Source organism: Capricornis sumatraensis, chromosome 2 (genome assembly GCF_032405125.1).
Source record: "Capricornis sumatraensis isolate serow.1 chromosome 2, serow.2, whole genome shotgun sequence".
In the NCBI taxonomy this organism is placed as follows: domain Eukaryota; kingdom Metazoa; phylum Chordata; class Mammalia; order Artiodactyla; family Bovidae; genus Capricornis; species Capricornis sumatraensis.
Genome location: NC_091070.1, coordinates 142,836,214 through 142,860,009, shown reverse-complemented (window position 1 = coordinate 142,860,009; position 23,796 = coordinate 142,836,214).

Below are 23,796 nucleotides of genomic sequence, written 5' to 3'. Positions count from 1 at the left end.
TAGTTTTCTAAATGTTGAGTTTTCATCAATATTCTATGAAAGTTTCACTTTCATCAAGATGCTCTTTAGTTCTTCACTTTCTGCTATCAGAGTGGTGTTATCTTCATATCTGAGGTTATTGATACTTCTCCCAGAAATCTTGATTCCAGTGCCTCATCCAGTCCAGCATTTCTCATGATGTACTCTGCATATGAGTCTGATTATACCCAGATGATCTTCAGATTTCAAAATCTTATAGATGTTTTCTTTTTAAATGGAATGTGTTATTTCTAATTGTAAATAATTTATAAAATGCTTTTATTTCTCAGATCCTTAGGCTAACACCGTGAATGGGTATGATTATTACCATTTATGATAGAAACTTTATCCAAATGGCTTCAATAATTTCTCCCCTCCCATTACTTTATGATTCTTTGCAATGTTACTTTGCCTCCTGTCTCATTAAGAGGTGGGTTTATTTCTTTACCTCTTGAATGTGGGTTGGCCTTGTTTGTTGCTTTAACCAATAAAATGCAGTGGAAATGATGCTCTGTTCCTTCTGAGACTAGACCTCAAGTTTTCACAGCTTTCTCACCCTTCTCACAACTCTGGACTCTATCTTAGAAGGGCTGTCTTGAGCAGTGCCTTGGTTTCCCTTCCTCTATCATAAAAATGATGACTAATTTACAAACTGATATATTTTCCTCATGTAATAATTTTGATTTTAATTTAATTAGTTCATTAAATTTATTTATATAATTTAATTATTATATAATTTTAATATTTTAATTTATATAATATATATGTTTAATGTTAACCTTCAGTATACCCTGCTTCACTCATGAGTGGTTGACAATTAGGGAAATGTATCAGTATCTAAGGTGATAAGAGTAGCAAGGGTTTCTGTTTTTAAAATATCTTTTGGCCAGTTTTATCCCTGCTTTAGGTTTCTCAAAATACTAATCACTTCTGGGGCAGTTGTGAGCCACTGTGGCTCTGATATAAGCTTCCTGCTGATAAAGAGATTAGTTGGATATAATAGGAATCTAGGTGTATCTTTACGGTAGATTAATTACATCAGTGGCCCCAATCTGTTACCCCTCCTTTTATCCATGACCTTTGCATTGTGACTTTGTAGGTCCTCTCATTAAAGACACAAAGTTTCTTTCTGTCCTTGGGTTCTGAGTTTGGCCCTGTAATTTGCAGACTTGATGTATGTAGACATTTTAAAAAGGGCTCATTACTGCTGCTTCTGCTCTTGAACCTATGCCTTTCTTAAGGAAACACACTCAGCCTAATTTGTTGGAGGGATGTGAGTGGCATGTGGGCTGAGTCAGGTCTCTGCACTGACAGCCAGTCAACCACAGATGGGCAAGTGAGTCCAGCAGATACCAGTAGAGGTCTACCTCATCTAAACAGCTTGCACAGACTTATGCACTATATGAAGGTTGACTTGGGGAGTAGTTTATTTATAGTAATATTGTAGCAGCAGTTAACTTATGCAAATCTTATTCAAGGTTTCTTTTTTATGGGGAGTGAAGATCCCAAATGATAACATAAGGGACATTTTTTTTTCCTTAGATTCAGATGGTTCCACTATGAGATTCCAGAGGCCTCATAATTTGGCTAGATGGGACTGTAATCACAACTTTAATGGTGAGGATCAATAGGACATGTGTTTTAGGGCCACTGATGCATGCCTCATGTACAAGAAGCAGTATTAAGCCAAATGCAGAGTATTAATTACCAGAGAACACACACTTTTTTTTTTTTTTGCTATATATTTTTTGGCCTATATTTTTGCTAATGGAATGCAGTAACCTGATTATAATAAATCCTGGTGGACTCAGGAAAAAAGCTCTTAGTGACATTTTGTAATGTCTAGTTGCACTAAATCCAAAGTGAGGTCAGGAGGAATTTCGAAGCCACCATTCAAAGACTTTCTTGGTGCATAACTTGTTCATAAAATATTTTCAATATATTCACTATACAATCACATTTTTCTGCCCCTTCTAGAAAATTTTGCAAGGCAAAACATATTTTCTTTTCAATCTTTCGTATTAGTTTTTCAATCCTACCCCTTTTGACTTTGGTATTTCCTTTCATTAAAAAATAAAAAATAAAAAAGTGGCCAAAGTGCTACAGTTTGCAATTTTATTTTCTACTTTTAAAATAAAAATGTCACTTAAAATTTATTGTAAGCATAATATATAATGGTTATATAATGTTTAGTTGCATGAATACTATAATTTAACCATTTCCTTTTTTCCATTTTGTCACTATTCAAAATAACTACTGTAGTTATATTTTTTGTTCTGCATTTCTACTTATTTCCTTATGATAGATTTCTAGAAGTGGGATTACAGGTCCAAATATCATAAACATTTAAACATTTAAGGTTCTGACTACATACAGCCAAAGATTTTAAGAAAGACTGTGTTTCTTCCTGAAGTGTGTATGAGAACACTACTCTTAACAGCAAACTTGCCAGAAATGAGCATATTCTTGAAAAATTACTCTTTGATAGTGTATTATTCCATTTTCAAAGCCCAATAGTGGTAAAAAAAATAACAAAAAATAGTGAGTCATTTGATTAAAGATCACTGAGGTGGTTGTGAAACTGATGGAGCTAGAAAGCTAGCAACTCGCCTCCTCCCCTCTCCCTCATGCTTCTCAAGTGGCCTGTAAGAGTAGTTTGTGATTGGATTCTACTTTCCAGCTAATTTTGGGCATCTCTTGGGGTTTTATTTTGGTATTCTGGTTACTTAAAGAAGTGGGAATGAGGCGACAGATGCCACAGGGAAAGTAGCAACTAGCCCCAAGAATATGACTTCAGGGCAGACGGAGACATACTTACAGATAAAAAGACTATGTTATAATGTGTGAATGGTTTAATACTTTGAAGAGGAGACAATGAGATACAGCGGGAATAGTGGAAGATTCAGAATATGACAGACTTGGTTAGATTCCCATCTGTCCTTATGAGAAAGTTGTCTTGGGCAACCAAAGTGTATATTAGTTGTTCATTGGTGTCCGACTCTTTGCAACCCCATGGACTGTAGCCCTCCAGACTCCTCTGTCCATGGGATTCTCCCGGCAAGAGTACTGGAGTGGATTGTCATTTGCTCCTCTAGGGGATCTTTCCTGCATCTCCTGTGTCTCTTGCATTGAAGGCAGAGTCTTTACCACTGAGTCATCTGAGAAGCCTCTCAAAATTTATAGACCTTCACTGTTAAACCATAAATGACCATCCAATTCACTTATATTTTCTTTTCTTTTAAATCTTTTTCTTTAATTTTTGTTTTTACTTTATTTTACTTTACAAAACTGTATTGATTTTGCTTCTGGGCACATCTAAAGACATGTGGGATCTTAGTTCCCCAAACAGGTATCAAACCTGTACCCCCTGTGATGAAAGTGCAGAGTATTAACCACTGGAACACCAGGGAAGTCCCCACTTGCATTTTCTTTGATGACTGCCATTATTAGGTATATTTACACTGTGCTGTTATTTACTCACAATATAACACCATTTCTCATAATAATCTTACTATGTGGTGACTGCTTTCTCTTTAAAACACACACATACACACACACACACACACACACACACACACACACATACAACAAGGAAAATATGTCTCTGGTTTGGGCTTCCCTGGTGGCTCAATGGTGGGCTACCATCCATGGGGTTGCAAAGAGTTGGACATGACAGAACACACATGCATAATGCATAAATTTGGAAGCTTGATAATGTTCATAATGTTTTAGGCAACTTACAAAATGTTGTGGACTAGATGATAAGATCTTTAGGACCCTGGTGGGCATGTGGGCTATTCTCCACTGACTACAGTATAATTCGCTTTCCCAGTGGTAGTGCCTGAGGGAGCAGTGGCCAGAGTGAATACCTGGGCTGCCTCATTTGCTGCATGGAACTTCATCCCTAGTGAGATGACTATTATCAGAAGCCATGTGCCTGGGACTATACCTAGAGAATCCTAGGCATTTATGGGGATTTCCCTAATGAAAGGCATCTAGGAGGAAGGCAATATTTTGGTGAGTCAAATTGATACAAAAGCTGGGGCTGAGGTATGGCTATAGCCAAGCCATGACTTTGGAGAGAATCTGCCTCCATACTTAGGAGGCTAGAAACCTGCACAGAAGGTCTTTGCCTCAAACCCACTGTGGTTTAGAGACTACTGAAAAACTCATTGGTTATAATCATTATCTATACATTGATAGAGAGGTAAATTTTAATGAAGACACAAATGGTAATTTCCCACTGCCAAGGCTAGACTAGTTATTTTAAATTCACAAGAAATGTAGAACATGTGTTGACCTATAATGCCACATTTGATTAATTGTGACTGTTATTAGGATTGTCAGTAATTCCTGTAGCTAAATTCATTGTGTAGACATAGGCATTGATTATTGAGCTAGGAACATTGATGTGTCAGCTATGCCACAGGCAAATCATTTCAGCTCAATATAGAAAGACAGAGTTTGAAATTCTTTCAAATTCTTCTAATAAAACCACCTATTAGAACTAGCCCTACTTGACTGGACAGTCATAATTAGGAAAGGGACGTTGGTTTCCCTAAAGAGGAGTCTTCTACTAAATGAGGATTAATTTGAGAATTAGAGAAATTACTTAGAATCATAAATAGCTGAGAGGAAAATGTTTTAAAGATTTGTATTAGGTTGGATGATAGTGGCTCAAAGAGTTGTTGGAGTTGTTCTTTGTGAGAAATGTCATTAATGCAGACTGAAAGATTAGCAGAGGCTTGTAAGGAAGTAAATGAGGCAATTCTCATTAAAATACAGTTTCTTTGGACTGAGTAGAGATGAACAAAGTGCACTGTTCTTGTATTACTCATTGATGAAATATTAGTTGGACAGAAAGCCACTTAGACTTAATTTGGTTTGTTTTTCTTTTTTTCTTCTGTGTTTTGTGATGTCTTCATTTCACAAGGGATGTTCATAGGATTTCACTATCAATGATACAGAAACTAATGTTGATAGAATCAGAGACTTCTAGAGTTCGAAAGCTCTTCCTTATGTTATGACAAAAATTATTGCCATACCCCAGCTAGGGGTTGATTTGGTAAGAGGAGACTCAATCTTCTGTTACCTATTTACTCTTTTGCTTCAGTGGTGATGGAGGGGAGCAGAGTAACATTAATCTTGAGCCCTTCTAAGAAATTTGTAATGTGAATTTCTAGAGAGAAATTTTAGGTCTGTGATCTATAATTAAAAAAATAATTATATGGTTTTCATCTCAGTTTCTGGTACAGAGCTCCTAAAACCCTTGGAATTTCCTAAAACAAAGCTGTCTTTTGATATGGCAATGAGGTTGCTTTTATTTTAATTGGAGGATAATTACTTTACAATGTTGTGATGGTTTTTGCTATACATCAATATGAATTGGCCATAGGTATACATGTGTCCCCTACCATGCGGAGCCCCTCCTGCCTTCCTCCCCACCCTATCTCTCCAGGTTGTCACAGAGCACTGGCTTTCAGTGGCTATCTATTTTACATATGGTAATATGTTTCAATATGTTTCAATAATATGTAAAATTATATCTATTTTACATATGGTATATGTTTCAGTGCTATTCTGTCAAATCATCCCACCTCCTTCAACTGAATTCAAAAGTCTGTTCTTTATGTTTGTGTCTCCCGTGCTGCCCTGCACGTAGGATCATTGGTACATCTTTCTAGATTCCATATATATGTGTCAATACGTATTTTTTTTTAATTTTTTTTGTTGACAATAATTTATTTTAATGTAATTACATCATAGTTCTTATACACATAATTTATTACAAATATGATTAAAACATATTTTAGAAACATACTGATAATTTTTTGAAAGATTGACAATTTGTATATTCTGTGGGCAAGTGATTCATTAGCAGATAAACTTTAGCTCGTTTTTTTTTTTCTATTCTTTTTAATTAATTTTTTTTATTTAATTTTAAAATCTTTAATTCTTACATGTGTTCCCAAACATGAACCCCCCTCCCACCTCCCTCCCCATAACATCTCTGTGGGTCATCCCCATGCACCAGCCCCAAGCATGCTGTATCCTGCGTCAGACATAGACTGGCGATTCAATTCTTACATGATAGTATACATGATAGAATGCCATTCTCCCAAATCATCCCACCCTCTCCCTCTCCCTCTGAGTCCAAAAGTCTGTTATACACCGCTGTGTCTTTTTTCCTGTCTTGCATACAGGGTCGTCATTGCTATCTTTCTAAATTCCATATATATGTGTTAGTATACTGTATTGGTGTTTTTCTTTCTGGCTTACTTCACTCTGTATAATCGGCTCCAGTTTCATCCATCTCATCAGAACTGATTCAAATGAATTCTTTTTAACGGCTGAGTAATACTCCATTGTGTACATGTACCAAAGCTTTCTTATCCATTCATCTGCTGATGGACATCTAGGTTGTTTCCATGTCCTGGCTATTATAAACTGTGCTGCGATGAACATTGGAGTACATGTGTCTCTTTCAATTCTGGTTTCCTGGGTGTGTATGCCCAGCAGTGGGATTGCTGGGTCATAAGGCAGTTCTATTTGCAATTTTTTAAGGAATCTCCACACTGTTCTCCATAGTGGCTGTACTAGTTTGCATTCCCACCAACAGTGTAGGAGGGTTCCCTTTTCTCCACACCCTCTCTAGCATTTATTGCTTGCAGATTTTTGGATCGCAGCCATTCTGACTGGTATGAAGTGGTACCTCATTGTGGTTTTGATTTGCATTTCTCTGATAATGAGTGATGTTGAGCATCTTTTCATGTTTGTTAGCCATCCGTATGTCTTCTTTGGAGAAATGTCTATTTAGTTCTTTGGCCCATTTTTTGATTGGGTCGTTTATTTTTCTGGAATTGAGCTGCATAAGCTGCTTGTATATTTTTGAGATTAGTTGTTTGTCAGTTGCTTCATTTGCTATTATTTTCTCCCATTCAGAAGGCTGTCTTTTCACCTTGCGTATATTTTCCTTTGTTGTGCAGAAGCTTTTAATTTTAATTAGATCCCATTTGTTTATTTTTGCTTTTATTTCTGGAATTCTGGGAGGTGGATCATAGAGGATCCTGCTGTGATTTATGTCTGAGAGTGTTTTGCCTATGTTCTCCTCTAGGAGTTTTATAGTTTCTGGTCTTACATTTAGATCTTTAATCCATTTTGAGTTTATTTTTGTGTGCGGTGTTAGAAAGTGATCTAGTTTCATTCTTTTACAAGTGGTTGATCAGTTTTCCCAGCACCACTTGTTAAAGAGATTGTCTTACTCCATTGTATATTCTTGCCTCCTTTGTCAAAGATAAGGTGTCCATATGTGTGTGGATTTATCTCCGGGCTTTCTATTTTGTTCCATTGATCTATATGTCTGTCTTTGTGCCAGTACCATACTGTTTTGATGACTGTGGCTTTGTAGTAGAGCCTGAAGTCAGGCAGGTTGATTCCTCCAGTTCCATTCTTCTTTCTCAAGATTGCTTTGGCAATTCGAGGCTTTTTGTATTTCCATACAAATCTTGAAATTATTTGTTCTAGTTCTGTGAAAAATATGGCTGGTAGCTTGATAGGGATTGCATTGAATTTGTAAATTGCTTTGGGTAGTATACTCATTTTCACTATATTGATTCTTCCGACCCATGAACATGGTATATTTCTCCATCTATTAGTGTCCTCTTTGATTTCTTTCATCAGTGTTTTATAGTTTTCTATATATAGGTCTTTAGTTTCTTTGGGCAGATATATTCCTAAGTATTTGATTCTTTTCGTTGCAATGGTGAATGGAATTGTTTCCTTAATTTCTTTTTCTACTTTCTTATTATTAGTGTATAGGAATGCAAGGGATTTCTGTGTGTTGATTTTATATCCTGCAACTTTACTATATTCATTGATGAGCTCTAGTAATTTTCTGGTGGAGTCTTTAGGGTTTTCCATGTAGAGGATCATGTCATCTGCAAACAGTGAGAGTTTTACTTCTTCTTTTCCAATTTGGATTCCTTTTATTTCTTTTTCTGCTCTGATTGCTGTGGCCAAAACTTCCAGAACTATGTTGAACAGTAGCGGTGAAAGTGGACACCCTTGTCTTGTTCCTGACTTTAGGGGAAATGCTTTCAATTTTTCACCATTGAGGATAATGTTTGCTGTGGGTTTGTCATATATAGCTTTTATTATGTTGAGGTATGTTCCTTCTATTCCTGCTTTCTGGAGAGTTTTTATCATAAATGGATGTTGAATTTTGTCAAAGGCTTTCTCTGCATCTATTGAGATAATCATATGGTTTTTATTTTTCAATTTGTTAATGTGGTGAATTACATTGATTGATTTGTGGATATTGAAGAATCCTTGCATCCCTGGGATAAAGCCCACTTGGTCATGGTGTATGATCTTTTTAATGTGTTGTTGGATTCTGATTGCTAGAATTTTGTTGAGGATTTTTGCATCTATGTTCATCAGTGATATTGCCCTGTAGTTTTCTTTTTTTGTGACATCTTTGTCAGGTTTTGGTATTAGGGTGATGGTGGCCTCATAGAATGAGTTTGGAAGTTTACCTTCCTCTGCAATTTTCTGGAAGAGTTTGAGTAGGATAGGTGTTAGCTCTTCTCAAAATTTTTGGTAGAATTCAGCTGTGAAGCCGTCTGGACCTGGGCTTTTGTTTGCTGGAAGATTTCTGATTACAGTTTCAATTTCTGTGCTTGTGATGGGTCTGTTAAGATTTTCTATTTCTTCCTGGTTCAGTTTTGGAAAATTGTACTTTTCTAAGAATTTTTCCATTTCTTCCACGTTGTCCATTTTATTGGCATACAACTGCTGATAGTAGTCTCTTATGATCCTTTGTATTTCTGTGTTGTCTGTTGTGATCTCTCCATTTTCATTTCTAATTTTATTGATTTGATTTTTCTCTCTTTGCTTCTTGATGAGTCTGGCTAGTGGTTTGTCAATTTTATTTATCCTTTCAAAGAACCAGCTTTTGGCCTTGTTGATTTTTGCTATGGTCTCTTTTGTTTCTTTAGCATTTATTTCTGCCCTAATTTTTAAGATTTCTTTCCTTCTACTAACTCTGGGGTTCTCCAATTCTTCCTTTTCTAGTTGCTTTAGTTGTAGAGTTAGGTTATTTATTTGACTTTTTTCTTGTTTCTTGAGGTATGCCTGTATTGCTATGAACTTTCCTCTTAGCATTGCTTTTATGGTGTCCCACAGGTTTTGGGTTGTTGTGTTTTCATTTTCATTAGTTTCTATGCATATTTTGATTTCTTTTTTGATTTCTTCTGTGATTTGTTGGTTATTCAGAAGTGTGTTGTTCAACCTCCATATGTTGGAATTTTTAGTAGTTTTTCTCCTGTAATTGAGATCTAATCTTAATGCATTATGATCAGAAAAGATGCTTGGAATGATTTTGATGTTTTTGAATTTATCAAGTTTAGATTTATGGCCCAGGATGTGATCTATCCTGGAGAAGGTTCCATGAGCACTTGAAAAAAAGGTGAAATTCATTTTTTTGGGGTGAAATGTCCTATAGATATCAATTAGGTCTAATTGATCTAATGTATCATTTAAAGTTTGCATTTCTTTGTTAATTTTCTGTTTAGTTGATCTGTCCATAGGTGTGAGTGGGGTATTAAAGTCTCCCACTATTATTGTGTTATTGTTGATTTCCCCTTTCATACTTATTAGCATTTGCCTTACATATTGCGGTGCTCCTATATTGGGTGCATATATATTTATAATTGTTATATCTTCTTCTTGGATTGATCCTTTGATCATTATGTAATGGCCTTCTTTGTCTCTTTTCACAGCCTTTGTTTTAAAGTCTATTTTATCAGATATGAGTTCAATACGTATTTTTTAAACCAGACCTAAGGATGCAGGCTGGTTGCCAGTGGAGCCAATCATGAGACTCTTAGTCTTATCTCCCTGACCTCTCAGCAGGGGAGAGGGGCTGGAGCTTGAATCAGTCACCAGTGGCCATGGATTTATTCAACTATGCCTAAGTAATAAAGCCTCCATAACCCCTCCCCTATGCAAAAAATAATAGATAGTTGAGAGAGCTTCTGCATTGGTGAACCTGTGGAGATTCCCAGAGAGTGGCACCCTTTCCTCGTACCTTGCCCTGCATCTCTTTAATCTATCTGTTGCTGAGTTATAACCTTATAAAAAATTAATAGTAGAAACCTCAATTAAATAGAGTTGGGAGACCAAAAGATAGAGCTCTCATGCTCTGTGATGATAGCAGAGCCCAAGAGGAAGAAGAATGACTCCTTTCCTGGCAAGGACTCAGCCAATAGAAAGCCACGGACTCCCTGTCTACGGTTTATTGTGGCCCTTCCAAATTCCTTTTTCCTCTAGAAGTATGTTTTCCTTCCATAGCTGTGTGGGGACTTGCATGTGATTTGCCATGATTACGGACCCCTAATTGTAATTCTCTGCTGATCCTGAATAAACCCATCTTTATTAAAGAAATACCTAGAATTTTATTTATTTCAGGCCAACATCCTTTTATAGTAAACCAGTCATCTAGTAAGTAAAATGTATCTCTGAGTTCTGTGAGCTGTGCTAGCAAATCACAGTAGTTTCCCCTTATTTGTGGTTTCACTTTTCTATGTTTCAGTTACCCAAGGTCAACCATGGTCTGAAAATATTAAAAGAAAAATTCCAGACATAGACAATTATGTTTTAAATTAAGTAACATTTTGAGTAGTATGATGATATCTCGTGCTGTCCTGCTCCATCCTGCATGGGATGAATCATCCCTTTGTCCAGCGTATCTAAGTTGCATTTGTTACCCAGTAGTTAGTCACTTAGTGGCCACCAGGACTGTCAGACCCACTGTCATGGTATTATAGCGCTTATGCAAGCAACCCTTACTTGAATTAATAATAGCCTCAAAGTGCAAGTGTTAGTGATGCCAGCAATTTGGATTTGTCGGAGAGAAGCTGTAAAGTGCTTTCTTAAAGTGAAAAGGTAAAAGTTCTTGACTTAATAAAGAAAAACAATTATATATAAGCTGAGGTTGTTAAAATATATGATATGAACAAATCTGGGTTTCCCTGGTAGCTCAGCTGGTAAATAATCTGACTGCAATGCATGAAACCCTGGGTTGATTCCTGGGTTGCAAAGTTCTCCTGTAGAAGGGATAGGCTACCCACTCCAGTATTCTTGGCCTTCCCTGGTGGCTCAGACAGTAAAGAATCTGCCTGCAATGTGGGAGACTTGGGTTCAATCCCTGGGTTGGAAAGATCCCCCAGAGGAGAGCAAGGCAACCCACTGCAGTATTCTTGCCTGGAGAATCCCCATGGACAGAGACCCTGGATGGTTACAGGCTCTGTAACAGTTTGGACACAACTGAGTGACTAAGCACAGTACAGCACATGAACAAATTTATTTGTGAAATTGTTAAGAAGGAAAAAGAAATTCATGCTGAGTTTGCAGTAGTACCTCAAACTGCAAAAGTTATGGCCACAGTGAGATATTGCTTAGTTAAGATGGCACAGACATTACACTTGTACAGGGCAGTATTTTGAAAGGAGAGACCACATTCATATAAATTTTATGACAGTATGTTGTTATAATTATTCTATTTTTATTATTAATTATTCTATTTTATTAATAGTTGTTAATTTCTTACTGCACTTAATTTATAAATCAAACTTTATCACAGCAGCCACTGTGGAGGACAGTATCGAGGTTCCTTAAAAAAAAATAAAAATAGAGCTACCATATGATCCTGCAATGCTGAAATCCCTGGATAAATACTCCTGGGCATATACCCAGATGATAATCTAATTAGAAAAGATATCTGCACCCCAATGTTCAGAGTAGCACTACTTACAATAGCCAAGACATGGAAGCAATGGATGAATGGATAAAGGAGATGTATATAGCATATTTTCTTTATCCATCTATATGTTCAGTTCAGTTCAGTCGCACAGTCATGTCCAACTCTTTGTGAGCCCATGGACTGCAGCATGCCAGGCCTCCCTGTTCATCACCAACTCCCAGAGTTTACTCAAACTCATGTCCATCAAGTCAGTGATGCCATTCAACCATCTCACCTTCTGTCATCCCCTTCTCCTCCCACCTTCAATCTTTCCCAGCATCAGAGTCTTTTGCAGTGAGTCAGTTCTTTGTATCAGGGGGCCAAAGTATTGGAGTTTCAGCTTCAGCATCAGTCCTTCCAATGAGTATTCAGGACTGATTTCCTTTAGGTGGACTGGTTGGATCTCCTTGCAGTCCAAGGGACTCTCAAGAGTCTTCTCCAACACCACAGTTCAAAAGCATCAATCCTTTGGTGCTCAGCTTTCCTTATAATCCAACTCTCACATCGACACATGACTACTGGAAAAACCATAGCTTTGACTAGGTGGGCCTTTGTTGGCAAAGTAATGTCTGTGCTTTTTAATATGCTATCTAGGTTGGTCATAGTTTTTCTTCCAAGAAGCAAGCATCTTTTAATTTCATGAGTGCTGTCACCATTTTCAGTGATTTTGGAGCCTCCTCAAAATAAGGTCTGTCACTGTTACCATTGTTTCTCCATCTATTTCCCATGAAGTGATGGGACCGGATGCCGTGATCTAAGTTTTCTGAATGTTGAGTTTTAAGCCAACTTTTTCACTCTCCTCAAGAACTCTCCAATTTTTCATTCTTCACTTTTTCACTTTCATCAAGAGGCTCTTTAGTTCATCTTCACTTTCTGCCATAAGGATAGTGTCATCTGCATATCAGAGGTTATTAATATTTCTCCCGGCAATCTTGATTCCAACTTGTGCTTCATCAAGCCTGGCATTTTATGTGATGCACTCTGCATATAAGTTAAATAAGGAGGGTGACAACATACAGCCTTAATGTACTCCTTTCCCTATTTGGAACCAGTCTGTTGTTCCATGTCCAGTTCTAACTATTGCTTCTTGACCTGCATACAGATTTCTCAGGAGGCAGACCAGGTGGTCTGGTATTCCCATCTCTATCGGAATTTTCCACAGTTCGTTGTGCTCTACACAGTCAAAGGCTTTGACATAGTCAATAAAGCAAAAGTAGATGTTTTTTTGGAACTCTCTTGCTTTTTCCATGATCCAGCGGATGCTGGCAATTTGATCTCTGATTCCTCTGCCTTTCTGAATTCAGTTTGAATATCTGGAAGTTCATGGTTCATGTCCTGTTGACGTCTGGTAGAGAATTTTGAGCATTACTTTGCTAGCGTGTGAGATGAGTACCATTGTGCGGTAGTTTGAACATTCTTTGGTATTGCCTTTCTTTGGGATTGGAATGAAAACTGACCTTTTCCAATTCTGTGGCCACTGCTGAGTTTTCCAAGTTTGCTGGCACATCGAGTACAGCACTTTCACAGCATCATCTTTTAATATTGAAATAGATCAACTGTAATTCCATCACCACTAGCTTTGTTCATACTGACGCTTCCTAAGGCCCACTTGACTTCACATTCCAGGATGTCTGGATCACACCATCTAGGTGTGATCACACAATCATGGTTATCTGAGTCATTACAGTTTTTTTGTATAGTTCTTCTGTGTTCTTGCCACCTCTTCTTAATATCTTCTGCTTCTGTTAGGTCCATACTATTTCTGTCCTTTATTGTGCCCATCTTTGCATGAAATGATCCCTTGGTATCTCTAATTTTCTTGAAGATACCTCTAGTCTTTCCCATTCTATTATTTTCCTCTATTTCTTTGTACTGATCACTGAGGAAGGCTTTCTTATCTCTCCTTGCTATTCTTTGGAACTCTGCATTCAAATGGGTATATCTTTCCTTTTCTCCTTTGCCTTTTACTTCTTTATTTTCTCAGCTATTTGTAAGGCCTCCTCAGACAACCATTTTGCCTTTTTGCATTTCTTTTTCTTGGGGATGGTCTTGATCACTGCCTCCTGTACAATGTCATGAACCTCTATCCATAGTTCTTCAACAATTTATCAGATCTAATCCCTTGAAATTATTTGTCACTTCCACTGTATAGTTGTAAGGGATTTGATTTAGGCCATACCTGAATGGTCTAGTGGTTTTCCCTACTTTCTTCAATTTCAGTCTGAATTTGGCAATAAGGAGTTCATGATCTGAGCCACAGTCAGTTCCTAGTCTTCTTTTTTGCTGACTGTATACAGCTTCTCCATCTTTGGTGGAGAATATAATCAATCTGATTTTGGTATTGACCATCTGGTAACGTTCATGTGAAGAGTCTTCTCTTATGTTTTTGGAAGAAGGTGTTTGCTATGACCATTGCATTCTCTTGGCAAAACTCTCTGAGCCTTTGACGTGTTTCATTTTGTACTTCAAGGCCAAATTTGCCTGTTACTCCAGGTATTTCTTGACTTCCTACTTTTGCATTCCAGTCCCCTATAATGAAAAGGATAACTTTTGGGGGTGTTACTTATAGAAGGTCTTGTAGGTCTTCATAGCACCATTCAACTTCAGCTTTTTCAGCATTACTGGTCAGGGCATAGACTTGGATTAATATGATATTGAATGGTTTCTCTTGGAAATGAAGAGATCATTTTATCATTTTTGAGACTGCATGCAAGTACTGCATTTCAGACTCTTGTTGATTATGATGGGTACTCCATTTCTTTATGGGATTCTTGCCCACAGTAGTAGATATAATGGTCATCTGAGTGAAATTCACCCATTCCAGTCCATTTTACTTCACTGATTCCTAAAATGTCGATGTTTACTCTTGCCATCTCCTGTTTCAGTTAGTTCAGTTCAGTCACTCAGTTGTGTCTGTCTCTTTGAGACCCCATAGACTGCAGCACGCCAGGCCTCCCTGTCCATTACCAACTCCTGGAGTTTACCCAAAATCATGCCCACTGAGTCAGTGATGCCATCCAACCATTTCATCTTCTGTTATCCCCTTCCTCTCCCGCCTTCAATCTTTCCCAGCATCAGGGTCTTTTCAAATGAGTCAGGTGGCCAAAGTATTGGAGTTTTAGCTTCAACATCAGTCCTTCCAATGAACACTAAGGACTGATCTCCTTAAGGTGGACTGGTTGGATCTCCCTGCACTCCAAGGGACTCTCAAGTGTCTTCTACAACACCACAGTTCAAAAGCATCAGTTCTTCGGTGTTCAGCTTTCTTTATAGTCCAACTCTCACATCCATACATGACTATTGGAAAAACCATAGCTTTGACTAGATGGACCTTTGTTGACAAAGTAATGTCTCTGCTTTTTAATATGCTGTCTAGGTTAGTCATAACTTTCCTTCCAAGGAGCAAGCATCTTTTAATTTATTGGTTGCACCCACCATTTGCAGTGATTTTGGAGCCCCCTCAAAATAAAGTCTGCCACTGTTTCCACTGTTTTCCTGTCTATTTTCCATGAAGTGATGGAACCGTATGCCATGATCTTAGTTTTTTGAATGTGAGCTTTAAGCCAACTTTTTCACTCTCCTCTTTGACTTTCATCAAGAGGCTCTTTAGTTCCTCTTCACTTTCTGCCATAAGGATGATGTCATCTGCATACCTGAGGTTATTGATATTTCTCCTGGCAATCTTGATTTCAGCTTGTGCTACTTCCAGCCCAGCATTTCTCATGATGTACCCTGCATATAAGTTAAATGAGTAGGGTGACAATATACAGCCTTGATGTACTGTTTTTCCTATTTGGAACCAGTCTGTTGTTCCATGCCCAGTTCTAGAAACTTATAATAAAGAGGAATCTGTAAAAGAATGTATACACACACACACACATTATATATATATATATATATATATATATATATATATATATATATGTATGTATGTATATCTGCATCACTTTGTCTCCCACCTAAAGCTAACACAATATTGTAAATTAACTATACTTCAATTAAAAAAGTAATATGGGAATGGAAACAAAATAAAAGCTCTATGTAGGTTTTAGTACAATCTGTGGCATCAGGCATCCACTAGAGTCTTGAAATGTATTCCCTACAGATAAGCAGGAATTATTGCAATTGAATCCAAGGACAAGGGGTCATCAGAATGTCTGATCTATTGCGTTGGATGACCTACAGGGATTGGTGCAGGTTAGATTAAAGCACAGATGACAAGCTGGGCTGGCACCCCTAACATCCCACAATCCCTACTTTTCTTTTGGCTTGGTGAGTAAAGCTACTTAACAACTTAAAGTTTTCAGCTAAAGCCTGTTTCATTATAGGGTTGTGTAATGGTGCTTTGCAAAATGAAAGAGAGATGGTTTGCGGTTAGAAAATCTAGGACAGTTGTAGCAAAAGGGTGAGGTAACTAGATTTGCATATGAGGAGAGCTGACAGCAGGCATAACAGGGGAATGGAGAGAAAACCACCTATAGAACATAAGCAACTTCCTCCTTCCTCCAGAAAATCATGGGAATATGGAGAAGGGCGGAGTGCTGTTTTGTTTGGTTATTAAAGGAAAAGATGATCACAGAAAGCTAGAGGACTTGGGGTCATTTGATTGCAGTAGCCAATGATTACATACTACTAATTGATCACAGTTTTCAGAAGCCTTCTAATATAAATTCAGCCCCAAGTCAACAAAGACACTTCTTTTAAATGTCTTCTGGGACATTTGTCTTCTGTCTTTCCCAGATGAGTCAGATAATAGCTTTCTCAAGCACCATACATATACCTTGATCCCAGATTCTCTCCTCTCACCGTCTTGGTCTTGGTGCTCTGGACGTGTGTCCATTTCTCTATATCTCTCTTAAGATATCATATTTAGACTGGAACTTAGTATTCCTAAAATGGATTTATTCAGGGAGAGAGCACATGTGACTCCTCTTTTTCTGAGCTCTGTATTTCTAGCTGTGCAAACTGAAATGGAATCAATTCTTTTTTCAACTTCTCGTTTTACTACTGACTCATATTCATCTTAGGTTTGACCTAACTCCTAGTTTTTTGACACAGAGTTATTTTCTACTCATATTTCTTTATCCTACAGTTGTAGAGTCCATATTTTTTAAAACTAAATTTTATTATGCACATGTGGTCCATCTTTATTGTTTCTTGTAATGATTTATGTCCTAGAAAGATTTAGTAAGGTTGCAAAATGTATATGCTGTACTTATTTTTAATATTTTCAGTTTTATTGAGGTATTAGTAATAAACACAATGGTAAGATATTTAAACTATACATTGTGGTGATTTGATAGCTACACATTATTAAAGAATTCCTATCATCAAATTAATTAACACATTCATTACCTCTCACATTTGTCTTTTTTTTTAGTGAGAACTTTTAAGTTCTACTCTTCTAGCAAATTTCAATTCTATTATATAGTGTTAGCAGCTATAATTACCTAGTTATCATGATATACATTAGATCTTCAGATCTTTTCCATCTTATAGCTGAAAGTTCTTACCTTTTTACTAGCCTTTCTCTACTTCTCCCACTCACCCAGCCTCTGGCAAACTTTTCTACTCTCTCTTTCTAAAGTTAACTTTTACTTCTTAGCATTCCACATATAAGTAGTGCCAAACAGTATTTATCTCTCTATATATGATTTATTTCACTTAGTAAAATGCTCTCAAATTCCATCCAAATTGTTTCAAATGGCAGGAGTTTTTCCTTCTCATGGCTTAATAATATTCCATTGTGGGGAAAATAAGTTCAAAGTGGATTAAAGGCTAGATGCCAAAACAGATACTATAAAACTCCCAGAGGAAAACATAAGCCAACCAATCTTTGACATAAATTGCAGCAATATCTTTTTGGATCTGTCTCCTAGAGTAATGGATATAAAAACAAAAATAGTCAAATGAGATCTAATTAAACTTAAAAGCTTTTAAACAGAAAAGAAAACCATAAAACAAAAAGACAACCTACGGAATGGGAGAAAATATTTGCAAACGATGCAACTGACAAGGAATTAAACTCTAAAATATGCAAACAGCTTATACAGCTCATTATAAAAAAACAGTCCTTCAATCAGCTGTACATTTATACAACCATATAACATCTGGTTCTCATATCTCTTTTATTCATCCAGAGATTCTAAAGAAGAGAACAGACTCCATAATTAACAGAATTTCATGTCCCATATTCTAAAATTTGAAATCTCAAGTAACAAAGAGATGTAATGCTTTATTCAAATGAGAAAACACTGTAAGGGTCTTCAGTAGTTTACAAATGCTGTGACCTCTTTCAAATTGATGTTATTAGCATCTTTTTAAAAATATTTTTTTTTGATGTTTGCCACGTTAGGAGTTGAAGATTCCTTTTCTTCTTTTCTCTAAGTAACTAGAGGCTTCACTTTTCCTACCTGAGTGTCATGAGTTCTTTTCTTTCTTACCTAAATGTCACGAGGTCCTTTCTTCCCCTCTGTTTTCAAGACAACTCTTAGAAGATGACTTAGATTGTGTTTTCATTAAAGTTAGTCTATAATTTAATGTGTTAAGAACTAAGACATGGTATTTGCTGAGCTTCTGCCTCAAAGTTGCCATTTTCATTTCAAATTTCATGTAAGCCTTTAGTAAATGACAGTCTTATTTTTAAAATTTTTTTAAAATTTAAGGCTCCTCCCTCCCCACCATAATTCTAGACTTAAAGAGCATTCTGACTTACTTAACATAAATTTAATATAAGCATAATTTACACATTATTATAGCAGATTATATAAATAGCATACAAACTGGGTCTTATTCTAGAAGGTTACTATAAATGCTAAATAAACATAGATTTAGTCTATCAAACTATCAAAGTCTCACTTGTATATACATCACTATCTCCTTGTATTAGTATTTTAAGTTATGGTCAAATTAATTCTGGTTAGCTTAAATTGGAAGGAGTTTGTTACAGAGTATTTGTTGGCTCAGAGGATTTCTGAGTGTGCACAGGATCAAGGTTGTATTCACAGATGGGTGACAGAGATAGAAGAAATGCCCAAACTCATCACTGCTCTGTTTCAAAGAAGTCCAGGAATTGTACTGCTGCCCTCTGTTCTATACTCCTATTCACCAAACCTCCTCAAGTGCTGCTATTGAAATTCTAGGCCTTCCTTGATCCTGTTTATTAGATCTGTGCAGCCCCTGCTCACAATCTTGTCTCCACCATCAAAGCCTCATAAGTGAATCTGTTAGGGGAATATAGTCAAATATATAAGCTAGCTACAAGGAACTTGGGAAAAGTAGACAACGTTCCAAATTCTAGTGAACAAGGAGATTTACTGTAAGGCTTTCAGAGTGGCCCTGAGGGAATCAATCTGTGGTGTCTGCTGCAGTCACCCTTAGGCAACCTCATATACATAGTCTTCTGCCCAGATTTAAACTTCCCTGTACCAGTGGGAGCCAGCAGCATTGTTCATACTAAAGGAACATAATATAATGTAGCTATTTTTTTCACAATTAGGTTTAAAATTTCATCATTACCCATCTAAGTGATGTTCGTAACTCCTTTAGTACAGTCACTATTCTGTATTAATATACAAATGAGAGTCATAAGGTTTATCATCACCACCTCATCTTATATAAAATAGTAGGGGAATTTGAAAGGAAAAAATAGCTAATGGATAATGGGAGTGAGATTCTTTATTCTTAATTCCACCTTTGCCTTGTCCATTATCTAATTTCTTTGTCCTCAGACAGCCCTTCTAGGGCTGAGAGGGCCTCCCTGTATTGGATTGCTATTATTCTTCCAAAATTTATCACTGGGTAAGGTGGAACTAGCAGGCAGTTTAGAAAAGCCCATTGGTTCCAAACATTACTCCTCCTGTCCCCACTACACAGTAGCATCCCTATTTTCTCTTGATAATCAGCATTCGTTTTCCTAACCAATGTAGTAATTTTCCACCTATTGGTCTAACTAAGGACATCAGGAGAAAAGACTGGTCAAATTGAAGTCTTGATGTAGAATTCAGTGGAATCAATACATGGCTGTTACATGAAGAGCTCAAATTGTCAGCAAATAGAATCAAATATTGTCATATTCTCTGAACTTACCTGAATACATTTCTAGCAAATGATCACAAGGGAATTCATATCTCTGAATACCTCATGGAAACTTTGTGTGTGCATGTGTGTATTGTTACTAAGTCACTAAGTTGTGTCCTACTCTCAGTAGACTCTATTTTATATATATAATCTATAATCTCTGCCAATTGTGTTCTAATTGCTGCTAGCTAGGAAGTTTATAGTGATGTTTTGTTTTTCCTCTCTGTCTCCAAGTGATCTCCATGATTCTTTTCTCAAGTTTGTGAATCTATATGCAGATTTCACTTTTAGCAAGGTATCTGTTCTGTGCATGCATGCTCAAGCCATGTCCAACTCTTTGTAACCCCATGGGTAGCCTGCCAGGCTCCTCTGTCCATGAGATTTACCAGGCCAGAATACTGGAGCAGGTTGCCATTTCCTCCTCCAGGGGATCTTCCTGACCCAGGCATAGAACCCACGTTTCCTGAGTCTTCTGCATTGGTAGGCGGATTCTTTACCACTGAGAAGCCTCTATTAAGGTACAGTGTGTGATAAATAATAGTTGATCCATACATAGTGAACACTGGTTTTTAATCCTAACTTCAAACTAGATTCACCTGGAGAGAAGCAAAGAACTCCCCCCTCCCCACCTCCACCACAAAAAATTAAAAAAAAAAAAACCCTAAAAAATAAAACCTCTGAAACAAGGAGAAATAAAACTCATATTTGGACTCTGCTCAAGACCCATTACATCAGAAACTCTTTGAATGGGGCTTAGGCATTAGAATTTTTTAAAGACAACCTATCAAAATCACTGCAGATGGTGACTGCAGCCATGAAATTAAAAAATGCTTACTCCTTGGAAGAAAAGTTATGACCAACCTAGATAGCATATTCAAAAGCAGAGACATTACTTTGCCAACAAAGGTCCGTCTAGTCAAGGCTATGTTTTTTCCAGTGGTCATGTATGGACGTGAGAGTTGGACTGTGAAGAAGGCAGAGCGCTGAAGAATTGATGCTTTTGAACTGCGGTGTTGGAGAAGACTGTTGAGAGTCCCTTGGACTGCAAGGAGATCCAACCAGTCCATTCTGAAGGAGATCAGCCCTGGGATTTCTTTGGAAGGAATGATGCTAAAGCTGAAACTCCAGTACTTTGGCCACCTCATGCAGAGTTGACTCATTGGAAAAGACCCTGATGCTGGGAGGGATTGGGGGCAGAAGGAGAAGGGGATGACAAAGGATGAGATGGCTGGTGGCATCAGTGACTCGATGGACGTGAGTCTGAGTGAACTCCGGGAGCTGGTGATGAACAGGGAGGCCTGGCGTGCTGCGATTTATGGAGTCACAAAGAATCGGACACGACTGAGCAACTAAACTGAACTGAACTGATGCCATTTTAATGTGCAACTAGACTTGAGACACACTTTAAAATAATAGGCCAGGAAAGAGGCCCCAAAGTTTCTTATTCTCTGCTTTTACTTACAGCAGCTCAGTCAGTTAATACTAAACCTTATAAGCACATGTACACACTTTATTATGTATACTTAATATTCCCTGTTGACCAGAGATAATTTTTAAAATAGAGATAAAAAGAAACAAACAATGATCACTCATGAGCCCCTCACACAGAGGCCATACAGCAGGCATACTGATTTGTTTCCTTGTTGATAAACACCTACACCAATAATTAGGATCATGATACATACTTAATTTTCATCCTGCTTTTTGCCCTTAGCATTTTATTTTGAGTTGTTCTTCAGGCTATTAAATGCTTTTTGAAAAGAGGAGTTTTAGAGACCACATAATAGTCTGTTGTGTGGCTGAACCAAAATGTATTTGATAATTATGGAAAATTTAAGGTAAAGAGAATAGTGAATGAACCACCATGCACTCATTGTGGGACTCAAACTTCCCTCTCCTGATTTAATAGCTCAGATATTATTTATGTCTTTCTCATAGGTACAAGGGAGTAGTTGCAAAGCTGTCAGTCCTAAATGATCATTTTAGTTTGTTCTTGGAACCACTTCCTGTCAGTGGTCACCAAGGATGTTCATATATAGTCCAGCCCTCAGATGAAGTTCGGTTCTTTGATGCAGGCTCTTTGATACAGCTTCAAAGCATCTTTGGCTGCCCACCCCCTGCCCCCAAATGTTGGACTCAGCATATCTTAATGTATTCATGTATGAAGGCCTAAATCTGTGTTATATAATATTACCCATTAGTTAATTATATGGGAAATTTAGATTGTATGTCATTAGTAGCTTTCTTTTTAAATTATTGTTATGACTTCATAGTTTTTAACTGTGTATCTTTACCTGCAAGCTTTACAAGCTCATGCATTTTTAAAAATAGCTGCATTGATAGATGAATGAGAATACAATGAAATGCACATATTTTAAGTTGTATCACATGATAAAGCTTGAAATTTTATATAGCTATGGTCTGAATGTTTATGTCCCAAGAGAGACATATGTTGAAATCTTAATCCTGCAGGGTGTGTTAGAAGGTGAAACCTTTGAGAGGTGATTAGGTCATAAGGGTAGAGATCTCACAAATGGGATTTGTGGCTTTATAAAAGAAGTTTCAGGAAGACTCCTTGCTCCTTGTACCATGTGAGGACACAGGAAAAGTCATCAGCTATGTACCAGGAAGAGGGTCTTATCAGATACTATTTCTGTCAGTACCTTGATCTTGGGCTCCCCAGCCTCCAGAACCATAAGAAATAACCTTCTGTTGCTTATAAATCACCCAGTCTATGGTATTCTGCTAACACAGCCTGAACAGACTCAGACTAAGACAAGGATGGAAGGAAGACAATTTGGAGAAGCACAGAGAAAGTGAGCTGGGAAGAGCATGATGCATGAGGTCAGGGTGTGCGTGCATGCTATGTCACTTCTGTCATGTCTGACTCTGCAACCCTATGGACTGTAGCCCACCAGGCTTCTCTGTCCATAGGATTCTCCAGGCAAGAATACTGGAGTGGGTTGCCATATCCTCCTCCAGGGGATCATCCCAATCCAGGGTTTGAACTGGTATCTCTTACGTCTCTCGCATTGGCAGGCAGTTTCTTTAGCGCTAGTGCCACCATTTGGGTTCAAATCTCAGCTCTTCTGCTTGTGATACTTATGATCTTGGACAACTGGCTAACCTACTTGGGCTTTCGTTTTCTCAGCCATAAAATAGGTATTGCTAATATTTGCATTCTCTTGTCCTCCAGTTTTCTTTACTTGATTCACCTCTAATTATATTTTAAAGCACATCTCAAACACTCCCTCTTTCAAGAAGCTTCCTCTGACCTCTGCAGACTTTGTTTAGTGCCCTTCATCAGTATCCCTTTGATCCTCTGTGCTCTGTGTTAATTCCACATCTTATATCTCTATCTTTTAAATGGTAAGATCTTTGAATGCAATTATTGTGTCTTATTCATCTGCATCCCCAGTGTCTGGCACTATTCCTAGATCAGCAGATGCTTGGTAATTGTTCTCTCAAAAAACGAAACAAGGCAAAGTGAATTAATAAGTAAACTGAATTCAACTTCTGGATGGTAGGGTTGATCTCAGTTCAGTTCAGTCGCTCAGTCGTGTCCAACTCTGTGATCCCATGAATTGCAGCACACCAGGCTTCCCTGCCCATCACCAACTCCCGGAGTTTACCCAAACTCATGTCCATCGAGTCGGTGATATCATCCAGCCATCTCATCCTCTGTCGTCCCCTTCTCCTCCTGCCCCCAATCCCTCCCAGCAACAGAGTCTTTTCCAATGAGTCAACTCTTCGCATGAGGTGGAAAAAGTATTGGAGTTTCAGCTTTAGCATCAGTCCTTCCAATGACCACCCAGGACTGATCTCTTTTAAGATGGATCTCAGTTCAGTTCAGTTCAGTTCGGTCGCTCAGTCGTGTCTGACTCTTTGCGACCCCAGGA